General features: G+C 47.5%; 22 pseudogenes; all 22 read right to left on the minus strand.

Moving 5' to 3' along the window:
• Positions 1–51: 51 nt before the first annotated feature.
• On the minus strand, positions 52–227 carry LOC143760872 (U2 spliceosomal RNA; annotated as a pseudogene).
• Positions 228–404: 177 nt separating this feature from the next.
• LOC143763096 (U2 spliceosomal RNA) lies at positions 405–580 on the minus strand (annotated as a pseudogene).
• A 177-nt stretch (positions 581–757) lies between these two features.
• On the minus strand, positions 758–933 carry LOC143762910 (U2 spliceosomal RNA; annotated as a pseudogene).
• Positions 934–1,110: 177 nt separating this feature from the next.
• Positions 1,111–1,286, minus strand: LOC143760305 (U2 spliceosomal RNA; annotated as a pseudogene).
• Positions 1,287–1,461: 175 nt separating this feature from the next.
• On the minus strand, positions 1,462–1,639 carry LOC143762360 (U2 spliceosomal RNA; annotated as a pseudogene).
• A 177-nt stretch (positions 1,640–1,816) lies between these two features.
• LOC143818858 (U2 spliceosomal RNA) lies at positions 1,817–1,992 on the minus strand (annotated as a pseudogene).
• Positions 1,993–2,169: 177 nt separating this feature from the next.
• On the minus strand, positions 2,170–2,345 carry LOC143760306 (U2 spliceosomal RNA; annotated as a pseudogene).
• Positions 2,346–2,522: 177 nt separating this feature from the next.
• Positions 2,523–2,698, minus strand: LOC143762087 (U2 spliceosomal RNA; annotated as a pseudogene).
• A 177-nt stretch (positions 2,699–2,875) lies between these two features.
• Positions 2,876–3,051, minus strand: LOC143761807 (U2 spliceosomal RNA; annotated as a pseudogene).
• Positions 3,052–3,228: 177 nt separating this feature from the next.
• Positions 3,229–3,404, minus strand: LOC143762505 (U2 spliceosomal RNA; annotated as a pseudogene).
• Positions 3,405–3,581: 177 nt separating this feature from the next.
• LOC143761226 (U2 spliceosomal RNA) lies at positions 3,582–3,757 on the minus strand (annotated as a pseudogene).
• A 177-nt stretch (positions 3,758–3,934) lies between these two features.
• On the minus strand, positions 3,935–4,110 carry LOC143759819 (U2 spliceosomal RNA; annotated as a pseudogene).
• Positions 4,111–4,287: 177 nt separating this feature from the next.
• Positions 4,288–4,463, minus strand: LOC143760307 (U2 spliceosomal RNA; annotated as a pseudogene).
• A 177-nt stretch (positions 4,464–4,640) lies between these two features.
• Positions 4,641–4,816, minus strand: LOC143761966 (U2 spliceosomal RNA; annotated as a pseudogene).
• Positions 4,817–4,993: 177 nt separating this feature from the next.
• Positions 4,994–5,169, minus strand: LOC143818859 (U2 spliceosomal RNA; annotated as a pseudogene).
• Positions 5,170–5,346: 177 nt separating this feature from the next.
• Positions 5,347–5,522, minus strand: LOC143760390 (U2 spliceosomal RNA; annotated as a pseudogene).
• A 175-nt stretch (positions 5,523–5,697) lies between these two features.
• On the minus strand, positions 5,698–5,875 carry LOC143759439 (U2 spliceosomal RNA; annotated as a pseudogene).
• A 177-nt stretch (positions 5,876–6,052) lies between these two features.
• Positions 6,053–6,228, minus strand: LOC143762577 (U2 spliceosomal RNA; annotated as a pseudogene).
• Positions 6,229–6,404: 176 nt separating this feature from the next.
• Positions 6,405–6,581, minus strand: LOC143762230 (U2 spliceosomal RNA; annotated as a pseudogene).
• Positions 6,582–6,758: 177 nt separating this feature from the next.
• On the minus strand, positions 6,759–6,934 carry LOC143761282 (U2 spliceosomal RNA; annotated as a pseudogene).
• Positions 6,935–12,822: 5,888 nt separating this feature from the next.
• LOC143762487 (U2 spliceosomal RNA) lies at positions 12,823–12,998 on the minus strand (annotated as a pseudogene).
• A 177-nt stretch (positions 12,999–13,175) lies between these two features.
• Positions 13,176–13,351, minus strand: LOC143762088 (U2 spliceosomal RNA; annotated as a pseudogene).
• Positions 13,352–13,479: the final 128 nt, after the last annotated feature.

Genomic DNA, 13,479 nt, shown 5'->3' on the forward strand with positions numbered 1-13,479 from the left:
TTCTGCGGTGTGCGTGTGTTCAAGCTGTGCACAACGCGTTTTGAATCTGCATAACCACACCCTCCATCCCCATTGTGACAGCACGTGAAGGTTCCGTGCGACAAAGCAAGCTCCATTTCCAGCTCCCTATTCCAAAAATCTATTTAATATATGGTCCCCAAATAGGGGACGTATCAGATAAGAACAGACACTACACTTGATCTTGAGCCATTTGGCCGAGAAGCGATGATCAGAAATGGTTTGCCACTTGGGCCGCACCAAGGCCTACAACCGAAACCCACTGTGGAGACATAGCAAAAGATTGCCGCAGGGAAGACATTTTCCAAAAACTCTGGAAGCTCTGTAGATGACAGTTCTGCGGTGTGCGTGTGTTCAAGCTGTGCACAACGCGTTTTGAATCTGCATAACCACACCCTCCATCCCCATTGTGACAGCACGTGAAGGTTCCGTGTGACAAAGCAAGCTCCATTTCCAGCTCCCTATTCCAAAAATCCATTTAATATATGGTCCCCAAATAGGGGACGTATCAGATAAGAACAGACACTACGCTTAAACTTGAGCCATTTGGCCGAGAAGCGATGATCAGAAATGGGTTGCCACTTGGGCCGCACCAAGGCCTAAAACCGAAACCCACTGTGGAGACATAGCAAAAGATTGCTGCAGGGAAGACATTTTCCAGAAACTCTGGAAGCTCTGTCGATGACAGTTCTGCGGTGTGCGTGTGTTCAAGCTGTGCACAACGCGTTTTGAATCTGCATAACCACACCCTCCATCCCCATTGTGACAGCACATGAAGGTTCCGTGCGACAAAGCAAGCTCCATTTCCAGCTCCCTATTCCAAAAATCTATTTAATATATGGTCCCCAAATAGGGGACGTATCAGATAAGAACAGACACTACGCTTGATCTTGAGGCATTTGGCCGAGAAGCGATGATCAGAAATGGTTTGCCACTTGGGCCGCACCAAGGCCTACAACCGAAACCCACTGTGGAGACATAGCAAAAGATTGCCGCAGGGAAGACATTTTCCAGAAACTCTGGAAGTTCTGTAGATGATAGTTCTGCGGTGTGCGTGTGTTCAAGCTGTGCACAACGCGTTTTGAATCTGCATAACCACACCCTCCATCCCCATTGTGACAGCACGTGAAGGTTCCGTGCGACAAAGCAAGCTCCATTTCCAACTCCCTATTCCAAAAATCTATTTAATATATGGTCCCCAAATAGGGGACGTATCAGATAAGAACAGACACTACGCTTGATCTTGAGCCATTTGGCCGAGAAGCGATGATCAGAAATGGTTTGCCACTTGGGCCGCACCAAGGCCTACAACCGAAACCCACTGTGGAGACATAGCAAAAGATTGCCGCAGGGAAGACATTTTCCAGAAACTCTGGAAGTTCTGTAGATGATAGTTCTGCGGTGTGCGTGTGTTCAAGCTGTGCACAACGCGTTTTGAATCTGCATAACCACACCCCCCATCCCCATTGTGACAGCACGTGAAGGTTCCGTGCGACAAAGCAAGCTCCATTTCCAGCTCCCTATTCCAAAAATCTATTTAATATATGGTCCCCAAATAGGGGACATATCAGATAAGAGCAGACACTACGCTTGATCTTGAGCCATTTGGCCAAGAAGCGATGATCAGAAATGGTTTGCCACTTGGGCCGCACCAAGGCCTACAACCGAAACCCACTGTGGAGACATAGCAAAAGATTGCCGCAGGGAAGACATTTTCCAGAAACTCTGGAAGCTCTGTCGATGACAGTTCTGCGGTGTGCGTGTGTTCAAGCTGTGCACAACGCGTTTTGAATCTGCATAACCACACCCTCCATCCCCATTGTGACAGCACATGAAGGTTCCGTGCGACAAAGCAAGCTCCATTTCCAGCTCCCTATTCCAAAAATCTATTTAATATATGGTCCCCAAATAGGGGACGTATCAGATAAGAACAGACACTACGCTTGATCTTGAGCCATTTGGCCGAGAAGCGATGATCAGAAATGGTTTGCCACTTGGGCCGCACCAAGGCCTACAACCGAAACCCACTGTGGAGACATAGCAAAAGATTGCCGCAGGGAAGACATTTTCCAGAAACTCTGGAAGTTCTGTAGATGATAGTTCTGCGGTGTGCGTGTGTTCAAGCTGTGCACAACGCGTTTTGAATCTGCATAACCACACCCTCCATCCCCATTGTGACAGCACGTGAAGGTTCCGTGCGACAAAGCAAGCTCCATTTCCAACTCCCTATTCCAAAAATCTATTTAATATATGGTCCCCAAATAGGGGACGTATCAGATAAGAACAGACACTACGCTTGATCTTGAGCCATTTGGCCGAGAAGCGATGATCAGAAATGGTTTGCCAATTGGGCCGCACCAAGGCCTACAACCGAAACCCACTGTGGAGACATAGCAAAAGATTGCCGCAGGGAAGACATTTTCCAGAAACTCTGGAAGCTCTGTAGATGACAGTTCTGCGGTGTGCATGTGTTCAAGCTGTGCACAACGCGTTTTGAATCTGCATAACCACACCCTCCATCCCCATTGTGACAGCACGTGAAGGTTCCGTGCGACAAAGCAAGCTCCATTGCCAGCTCCCTATTCCAAAAATCCATTTAATATATGGTCCCCAAATAGGGGACGTATCAGATAAGAACAGACTCTACGCTTGATCTTGAGCCATTTGGCCGAGAAGCGATGATCAGAAATGGTTTGCCATTTGGGCCGCACCAAGGCCTACAACCGAAACCCACTGTGGAGACATAGCAAAAGATTGCCGCAGGGAAGACATTTTCCAGAAACTCTGGAAGCTCTGTAGATGACAGTTCTGCGGTGTGCGTGTGTTCAAGCTGTGCACAACGCGTTTTGAATCTGCATAACCACACCCTCCATCCCCATTGTGACAGCACGTGAAGGTTCCGTGCGACAAAGCAAGCTCCATTTCCAGCATCCTATTCCAAAAATCCATTTAATATATGGTCCCCAAATAGGGGACGTATCAGATAAGAACAGACTCTACGCTTGATCTTGAGCCATTTGGCCGAGAAGCGATGATCAGAAATGGTTTGCCACTTGGGCCGCACCAAGGCCTACAACCGAAACCCACTGTGGAGACTTAGCAAAAGATTGCCGCAGGGAAGACATTTTCCAGAAACTCTGGAAGCTCTGTAGATGACAGTTCTGCGGTGTGCGTGTGTTCAAGCTGTGCACAAAGCGTTTCGAATCTGCATAACCACACCCTCCATCCCCATTGTGACAGCACGTGAAGGTTCAGTGTGACAAAGCAAGCTCCATTTCCAGCTCCCTATTCCAAAAATCCATTTAATATATGGTCCCCAAATAGGGGACGTATCAGATAAGAACAGACACTACGCTTGATCTTGAGCCATTTGGCCGAGAAGCGATGATCAGAAATGGTTTGCCACTTGGGCCGCACCAAGGCCTACAACCGAAACCCACTGTGGAGACATAGCAAAAGATTGCCGCAGGGAAGACATTTTCCAGAAACTCTGGAAGCTCTGTCGATGACAGTTCTGTGGTGTGCGTGTGTTCAAGCTGTGCACAACGCGTTTTGAATCTGCATAACCACACCCTCCATCCCCATTGTGACAGCACGTGAAGGTTCCGTGCGACGAAGCAAGCTCCATTTCCAGCTCCCTATTCCAAAAATCCATTTAATATATGGTCCCCAAATAGGGGACGTATCAGATAAGAACAGACACTACGCTTGATCTTGTGCCATTTGGCCGAGAAGCGATGATCAGAAATGGTTTGTCACTTGGGCCACACCAAGGCCTACAACCGAAACCCACTGTGGAGACATAGCAAAAGATTGCCGCAGGGAAGACATTTTCCAGAAACTCTGGAAGCTCTGTAGATGACAGTTCTGCGGTGTGCGTGTGTTCAAGCTGTGCACAACGCGTTTTGAATCTGCATAACCACACCCTCCATCCCCATTGTGACAGCACATGAAGGTTCCGTGCGACAAAGCAAGCTCCATTTCCAGCTCCCTATTCCAAAAATCTATTTAATATATGGTCCCCAAATAGGGGACGTATCAGATAAGAACAGACACTACACTTGATCTTGAGCCATTTGGCCGAGAAGCGATGATCAGAAATGGTTTGCCACTTGGTCCACACCAAGGCCTACAACCGAAACCCACTGTGGAGACATAGCAAAAGATTGCCGCAGGGAAGACATTTTCCAGAAACTCTGGAAGTTCTGTAGATGATAGTTCTGCGGTGTGCGTGTGTTCAAGCTGTGCACAACGTGTTTTGAATCTGCATAACCACACCCTCCATCCCCATTGTGACAGCACGTGAAGGTTCCGTGCGACAAAGCAAGCTCCATTTCCAACTCCCTATTCCAAAAATCTATTTAATATATGGTCCCCAAATAGGGGACGTATCAGATAAGAACAGACACTACGCTTGATCTTGAGCCATTTGGCCGAGAAGCGATGATCAGAAATGGTTTGCCACTTGGGCCGCACCAAGGCCTACAACCGAAACCCACTGTGGAGACATAGCAAAAGATTGCCGCAGGGAAGACATTTTCCAGAAACTCTGGAAGTTCTGTAGATGATAGTTCTGCGGTGTGCGTGTGTTCAAGCTGTGCACAACGCGTTTTGAATCTGCATAACCACACCCTCCATCCCCATTGTGACAGCACGTGAAGGTTCCGTGCGACAAAGCAAGCTCCATTTCCAGCTCCCTATTCCAAAAATCTATTTAATATATGGTCCCCAAATAGGGGACATATCAGATAAGAGCAGACACTACGCTTGATCTTGAGCCATTTGGCCAAGAAGCGATGATCAGAAATGGTTTGCCACTTGGGCCGCACCAAGGCCTACAACCGAAACCCACTGTGGAGACATAGCAAAAGATTGCCGCAGGGAAGACATTTTCCAGAAACTCTGGAAGCTCTGTCGATGACAGTTCTGCGGTGTGCGTGTGTTCAAGCTGTGCACAACGCGTTTTGAATCTGCATAACCACACCCTCCATCCCCATTGTGACAGCACATGAAGGTTCCGTGCGACAAAGCAAGCTCCATTTCCAGCTCCCTATTCCAAAAATCTATTTAATATATGGTCCCCAAATAGGGGACGTATCAGATAAGAACAGACACTACGCTTGATCTTGAGCCATTTGGCCGAGAAGCGATGATCAGAAATGGTTTGCCACTTGGGCCGCACCAAGGCCTACAACCGAAACCCACTGTGGAGACATAGCAAAAGATTGCCGCAGGGAAGACATTTTCCAGAAACTCTGGAAGTTCTGTAGATGATAGTTCTGCGGTGTGCGTGTGTTCAAGCTGTATACAACGCGTTTTGAATCTGCATAACCACACCCTCCATCCCCATTGTGACAGCACGTGAAGGTTCCGTGCGACAAAGCAAGCTCCATTTCCAACTCCCTATTCCAAAAATCTATTTAATATATGGTCCCCAAATAGGGGACGTATCAGATAAGAACAGACACTACGCTTGATCTTGAGCCATTTGGCCGAGAAGCGATGATCAGAAATGGTTTGCCACTTGGGCCGCACCAAGGCCTACAACCGAAACCCACTGTGGAGACATAGCAAAAGATTGCCGCAGGGAAGACATTTTCCAGAAACTCTGGAAGCTCTGTCGATGACAGTTCTGCGGTGTGCGTGTGTTCAAGCTGTGCACAACGCGTTTTGAATCTGCATAACCACACCCTCCATCCCCATTGTGACAGCATGTGAAGGTTCCGTCCGACGAAGCAAGCTCCATTTCCAGCTCCGTATTCCAAAAATCCATTTAATATATGGTCCCCAAATAGGGGACGTATCAGATAAGAACAGACACTACGCTTGATCTTGAGCCATTTGGCCGAGAAGCGATGATCAGAAATGGTTTGCCACTTAGGCCTCACCAAGGCCTACAACCGTAACCCACTGTGGAGACATAGCAAAAGATTGCCGCAGGGAAGACATTTTCCAGAAACCCTGGAAGCTCTGTAGATGACAGTTCTGCGGTGTGCGTGTGTTCAAGCTGTGGACAACGCATTTTGAATCTGCATAACCACACCCTCCATCCCCATTGTGACAGCACGTGAAGGTTCCGTGCGACAAAGCAAGCTCCATTTCCAGCTCCCTATTCCAAAAATCTATTTAATATATGGTCCCCAAATACGGGACGTATCAGATAAGAACAGACACTACGCTTGATCTTGAGCCATTTGGCCGAGAAGCGATGATCAGAAATGGTGTGCCACTTGGGCCGCACCAAGGCCTACAACCGAAACCCACTGTGGAGACATAGCAAAAGATTGCCGCAGGGAAGACATTTTCCAGAAACTCTGGAAGTTCTGTAGATGACAGTTCTGCGGTGTGCGTGTGTTCAAGCTGTGCACAACGCGTTTTGAATCTGCATAACCACACCCTCCATCCCCATTGTGACAGCAAGTGAAGGTTCCGTGCGACAAAGCAAGCTCCATTTCCAGTTCCCTATTCCAAAAATCTATTTAATATATGGTCCCCAAATAGGGTACGTATCAGATAAGAACAGACACTACGCTTGATCTTGAGCCATTTGGCCGAGAAGCGATGATCAGAAATGGTTTGCCACTTGGGCCGCACCAAGGCCTACAACCGAAACCCACTGTGGAGACATAGCAAAAGATTGCCGCAGGGAAGACATTTTCCAGAAACTCTGGAAGCTCTGTAGATGACAGTTCTGCGGTGTGCGTGTGTTCAAGCTGTGCACAACGCATTTTGAATCTGCATAACCACACCCTCCATCCCCATTGTGACAGCACGTGAAGGTTCCATGCGACAAAGCAAGCTCCATTTCCAGCTCCCTATTCCAAAAATCTATTTAATATATGGTCCCCAAATAGGGGACGTATCAGATAAGAACAGACACTACGCTTGATCTTGAGCCATTTGGCCGAGAAGCGATGATCAGAAATGGTTTGCCACTTGGGCCGCACCAAGGCCTACAACCGAAACTGTTGTGAATTCGCTTTTTGCTCCCTCTAGTGGTTACTAGTTTTTTGACTCTGGTTTTTCTGTCATTCCTTTTATCCGCACCTGGGTCGTTAGTTAGGGGTGTTGCTATTTAAGCTCCCTGGACCTTCAGTTCAATGCCTGGCAACGTAGTTATCAGAGCTAGTCTGCTGTGCTCTTGTCTACTGATCCTGGTTCCAGTTATATCAGCTAAGTCTGCCTTTTTGCTTTTTGCTTTTTGTTTTGGTTTTGTATTTTTGTCCAGCTTGTTCCAAATCTATATCCTGATCTTTGCTGGAAGCTCTAGGGGGCTGGTGTTCTCCCCCCGGACCGTTAGACGGTTCGGGGGTTCTTGAATTTCCAGTGTGGATTTTGATAGGGTTTTTGTTGACCATATAAGTTACCTTTCTTTATTCTGCTATCAGTAAGCGGGCCTCTCTGTGCTAAACCTGGTTCATTTCTGTGTTTGTCATTTCCTCTTACCTCACCGTTATTATTTGTGGGGGGGGCTTCTATCCAGCTTTGGGGTTCCCTTCTCTGGAGGCAAGAAAGGTCTTTGTTTTTCCTTTACTAGGGGTAGTTAGATTCTCCGGCTGGAGCGTGTCATCTAGAATCATCGTAGGAATGATCCCCGGCTACTTCTAGTGTTGGCGTTAGGAGTAGATATATGGTCAACCCAGTTACCACTGCCCTATGAGCTGGTTTTTTGTATTCTGCAGACTTCCACGTTCCTCTGAGACCCTCGCCATTGGGGTCATAACAGTTTGCCAGGCCAGTATTAAATGTTTAATGCATTGCAGAAGAGGGATTATAAGAAAGAAGATTCTGAGTTTTGTTTTTTTTTTTCCTTCTTCCCCTTTACCTCAGAGTGGCTATGCTTGCTGCAGACATGAATGTCCAGACCTTGATTACAAGTGTGGACCAGCTGGCTACTCGTGTGCAGGGCATACAAGACTATGTTATCAGAAATCCTAGGTCAGAACCTAAAATACCGATTCCTGAACTGTTTTCCGGAGACAGGTTTAAGTTTAGGAATTTCGTGAATAATTGTAAATTGTTTTTGTCCCTGAGACCCTGTTCATCTGGAGACGCTGCTCAGCAAGTAAAAATTGTTATTTCGTTCTTACGGGGCAACCCTCAGGATTGGGCGTTTTCGCTGGCGCCAGGAGATCCGGCATTGGCTGATATTGATGCGTTTTTTCTGGCGCTCGGTTTGCTTTATGAGGAACCCAATCTTGAGATTCAGGCAGAAAAGGCCTTGCTGGCTATGTCTCAGGGACAGGACGAGGCTGAAGTGTATTGCCAAAAATTTCGGAAATGGTCCGTGCTGACACATTGGAACGAGTGTGCACTGGCCGCTAATTTTAGAAATGGCCTTTCTGAAGCCATTAAGAATGTTATGGTGGGTTTTCCCATTCCCACAGGTCTGAATGATACTATGGCACTGGCTATTCAAATTGACCGGCGGTTGCGGGAGCGCAAAACCGCAAATTCCCTCATGGTGTTGTCTGAACAGACACCTGATTTAATGCAATGTGATAGAATCCTGACTAGAAATGAGCGGAAAATTCATAGACGCCGGAATGGCTTGTGCTACTACTGTGGTGATTCTACACATGTTATCTCAGCATGCTCTAAACGTATAGCTAAGGTTGTTAGTCCTGTCACCGTTGGTAATTTGCAACCTAAATTTATTCTGTCTGTAACTTTGATTTGCTCACTGTCGTCTTATCCTGTCATGGCGTTTGTAGATTCAGGTGCAGCCCTGAGTCTTATGGATCTGTCATTTGCTAAGCGCTGTGGTTTTACTCTTGAACCATTGGAAAATCCTATTCCTCTCAGGGGTATTGATGCTACGCCATTGGCAGCAAATAAACCGCAGTATTGGACACAAGTTACCATGTGCATGACTCCTGAACACCGCGAGGTGGTACGTTTCCTGGTTTTACATAAAATGCATGATTTGGTTATTTTAGGGCTGCCATGGTTACAGACCCATAATCCAGTCCTGGACTGGAAGGCTATGTCAGTCTCAAGTTGGGGCTGTCGTGGTATTCATGGGGATTCCCTGCCTGTGTCTATTGCTTCTTCTACGCCTTCGGAAGTTCCTGAGTATTTGTCTGATTATCAGGATGTCTTCAGTGAGTCTGAGTCCAGTGCACTGCCTCCTCATAGGGACTGTGACTGTGCTATAGATTTGATCCCTGGCAGTAAATTTCCTAAGGGAAGACTGTTTAATCTGTCGGTACCCGAACATACCGCTATGCGTTCATATATCAAGGAGTCTCTGGAGAAAGGACATATTCGTCCGTCTTCTTCCCCTCTTGGTGCGGGATTCTTTTTTGTGGCAAAAAAGGACGGATCTTTGAGGCCTTGTATTGATTATCGGCTTTTAAATAAGATCACTGTCAAATTTCAGTATCCTTTACCGCTGTTGTCTGACTTGTTTGCCCGGATTAAGGGTGCCAAGTGGTTCACCAAGATAGACCTTCGTGGTGCGTACAACCTTGTGCGCATTAAGCAAGGTGATGAATGGAAAACCGCATTCAATACGCCCGAAGGTCATTTTGAGTACTTGGTGATGCCTTTTGGGCTCTCCAATGCGCCTTCAGTTTTTCAGTCCTTTATGCATGACATCTTCCGGAAGTATCTGGATAAATTTTTGATTGTTTATCTGGATGATATTTTGGTTTTTTCTGATAATTGGGATTCACATGTGGAGCAGGTCAGGTTGGTCTTTAAAATTTTGCGTGAAAATTCTTTGTTTGTCAAGGGCTCAAAGTGTCTCTTTGGTGTACAGAAGGTTCCCTTTTTGGGGTTCATTTTTTCCCCTTCTGCTGTGGAGATGGACCCAGTCAAGGTCCGAGCTATTCTTGATTGGACTCAGCCCTCGTCTGTTAAGAGTCTTCAGAAATTCTTGGGTTTCGCTAACTTCTACCGTCGTTTTATCGCTAATTTTTCTAGCATTGTGAAACCTTTGACGGATATGACCAAGAAGGGCTCCGATGTAGCCAACTGGGCTCCTGCTGCCGTGGAGGCTTTCCAGGAGTTGAAACGCCGGTTTACTTCGGCGCCTGTTTTGTGCCAGCCCGATGTCTCACTTCCCTTTCAGGTTGAGGTGGATGCTTCAGAGATTGGAGCGGGGGCCGTTTTGTCGCAGAGAGGCCCTGGTTGCTCTGTTATGAAACCTTGTGCCTTTTTCTCTAGGAAGTTTTCGCCTGCCGAGCGAAATTATGATGTGGGCAATCGGGAGTTGTTGGCCATGAAATGGGCATTTGAGGAGTGGCGTCATTGGCTCGAGGGTGCTAAGCATCGTGTGGTGGTCTTGACTGATCACAAAAATCTGATGTATCTCGAGTCTGCTAAACGCCTTAATCCGAGACAGGCCCGCTGGTCATTGTTTTTCTCCCGCTTTGATTTTGTTGTCTCGTATTTACCAGGTTCAAAGAATGTGAAGGCCGATGCTCTTTCTAGGAGCTTTGTGCCTGATGCTCCTGAAGTCGCTGATCCTGTTGGTATTCTTAAAGATGGAGTTATCTTGTCAGCTATTTCTCCGGATCTGCGACGTGTGTTGCAGAGATTTCAGGCGGATAGGCCTGAGTCTTGTCCACCTGACAGACTGTTTGTCCCGGATAAGTGGACCAGCAGAGTCATTTCCGAGGTTCATTCCTCGGTGTTGGCAGGTCACCCGGGAATTTTTGGCACCAGAGATCTGGTGGCCAGGTCCTTTTGGTGGCCTTCTTTGTCAAGGGATGTGCGGTCATTTGTGCAGTCCTGTGGGACTTGTGCTCGAGCTAAGCCTTGCTGTTCTCGTGCCAGCGGTTTGCTCTTGCCCTTGCCTGTCCCGAAGAGACCTTGGACACATATCTCCATGGATTTCATTTCTGATCTTCCGCTATCTCAGGGCATGTCCGTTATCTGGGTGATATGTGATCGCTTCTCCAAGATGGTCCATTTGGTTCCTTTGCCTAAGCTGCCTTCCTCTTCCGATCTGGTTCCTGTGTTTTTCCAGAACGTGGTTCGTTTGCACGGCATCCCTGAGAATATTGTGTCAGACAGAGGATCCCAGTTCGTTTCCAGGTTCTGGCGATCCTTTTGTAGTAGGATGGGCATTGATTTGTCGTTTTCGTCTGCTTTCCATCCTCAGACTAATGGACAGACGGAGCGAACCAATCAGACTTTGGAGGCTTATTTGAGGTGTTTTGTCTCTGCTGATCAGGACGATTGGGTGACATTCTTGCCGTTGGCTGAGTTTGCCCTTAATAATCGGGCTAGTTCCGCCACCTTGGTTTCGCCTTTTTTCTGCAACTCTGGTTTCCATCCTCGCTTTTCTTCGGGTCATGTGGAGCCTTCTGACTGTCCTGGGGTGGATTCTGTGGTGGATAGGTTGCAGCGGATCTGGAATCATGTGGTGGACAACTTGAAGTTGTCACAGGAGAGGGCTCAGCGCTTTGCCAACCGCCGCCGCGGTGTGGGTCCCCGACTACGCGTTGGGGATTTGGTGTGGCTTTCTTCCCGCTTTGTTCCTATGAAGGTCTCCTCTCCCAAGTTTAAACCTCGTTTTATTGGGCCTTACAAGATATTGGAAATCCTTAATCCTGTATCTTTTCGTCTGGATCTTCCTGTGTCGTTTGCTATTCACAATGTATTTCATAGGTCCTTGTTGCGGCGGTACATTGTGCCTGTAGTTCCTTCTGCCGAGCCTCCTGCTCCGGTGTTGGTTGAGGGCGAGTTGGAGTACGTGGTGGAGAAGATCTTGGATTCTCGCCTCTCCAGGCGGAGGCTTCAGTACCTGGTCAAGTGGAAGGGCTATGGTCAGGAGGATAATTCCTGGGTGGTCGCCTCTGATGTTCATGCGGCCGATTTAGTTCGTGCCTTTCATGCCGCTCATCCTGATCGCCCTGGTGGTCGTGGTGAGGGTTCGGTGACCCCTCACTAAGGGGGGGGTACTGTTGTGAATTCGCTTTTTGCTCCCTCTAGTGGTTACTAGTTTTTTGACTCTGGTTTTTCTGTCATTCCTTTTATCCGCACCTGGGTCGTTAGTTAGGGGTGTTGCTATTTAAGCTCCCTGGACCTTCAGTTCAATGCCTGGCAACGTAGTTATCAGAGCTAGTCTGCTGTGCTCTTGTCTACTGATCCTGGTTCCAGTTATATCAGCTAAGTCTGCCTTTTTGCTTTTTGCTTTTTGTTTTGGTTTTGTATTTTTGTCCAGCTTGTTCCAAATCTATATCCTGATCTTTGCTGGAAGCTCTAGGGGGCTGGTGTTCTCCCCCCGGACCGTTAGACGGTTCGGGGGTTCTTGAATTTCCAGTGTGGATTTTGATAGGGTTTTTGTTGACCATATAAGTTACCTTTCTTTATTCTGCTATCAGTAAGCGGGCCTCTCTGTGCTAAACCTGGTTCATTTCTGTGTTTGTCATTTCCTCTTACCTCACCGTTATTATTTGTGGGGGGGCTTCTATCCAGCTTTGGGGTTCCCTTCTCTGGAGGCAAGAAAGGTCTTTGTTTTTCCTCTACTAGGGGTAGTTAGATTCTCCGGCTGGAGCGTGTCATCTAGAATCATCGTAGGAATGATCCCCGGCTATTTCTAGTGTTGGCGTTAGGAGTAGATATATGGTCAACCCAGTTACCACTGCCCTATGAGCTGGTTTTTTGTATTCTGCAGACTTCCACGTTCCTCTGAGACCCTCGCCATTGGGGTCATAACACGAAACCCACTGTGGAGACATAGCAAAAGATTGCCGCAGGGAAGACATTTTCCAGAAACTCTGGAAGCTCTGTAGATGACAGTTCTGCGGTGTGCGTGTGTTCAAGCTGTGCACAACGCGTTTTGAATCTGCATAACCACACCCTCCATCCCCATTGTGACAGCACGTGAAGGTTCCATGCGACAAAGCAAGCTCCATTTCCAGCTCCCTATTCCAAAAATCCATTTAATATATGGTCCCCAAATAGGGGACGTATCAGATAAGAACAGACTCTACGCTTGATCTTGAGCCATTTGGCCGAGAAGCGATGATCAGAAATGGTTTGCCACTTGGGCCGCACCAAGGCCTACAACCAAAACCCACTGTGGAGACATAGCAAAAGATTGCCGCAGGGAAGACATTTTCCAGAAACTTTGGAAGCTCTGTAGATGACAGTTCTGCGGTGTGCGTGTGTTCAAGCTGTATACAACGCGTTTCGAATCTGCATAACCACACCCTCCATCCCCATTGTGACAGCACGTGAAGGTTCCGTGCGACAAAGCAAGCTCCATTGCCAGCTCCCTATTCCAAAAATCCATTTAATATATGGTCCCCAAATAGGGGACGTATCAGATAAGAACAGACTCTACGCTTGATCTTGAGCCATTTGGCCGAGAAGCGATGATCAGAAATGGTTTGCCACTTGGGCCGCACCAAGGCCTACAACCGAAACCCACTGTGGAGACATAGCAAAAGATTGCCGCAGGGAAGACATTTTCCAGAAACTCTGGAAGCTCTGTCGATGACAGTT

The sequence above is a fragment of the Ranitomeya variabilis genome, chromosome 3 (assembly GCF_051348905.1).
Source record: "Ranitomeya variabilis isolate aRanVar5 chromosome 3, aRanVar5.hap1, whole genome shotgun sequence".
Taxonomy (NCBI): Eukaryota; Metazoa; Chordata; class Amphibia; order Anura; family Dendrobatidae; genus Ranitomeya; species Ranitomeya variabilis.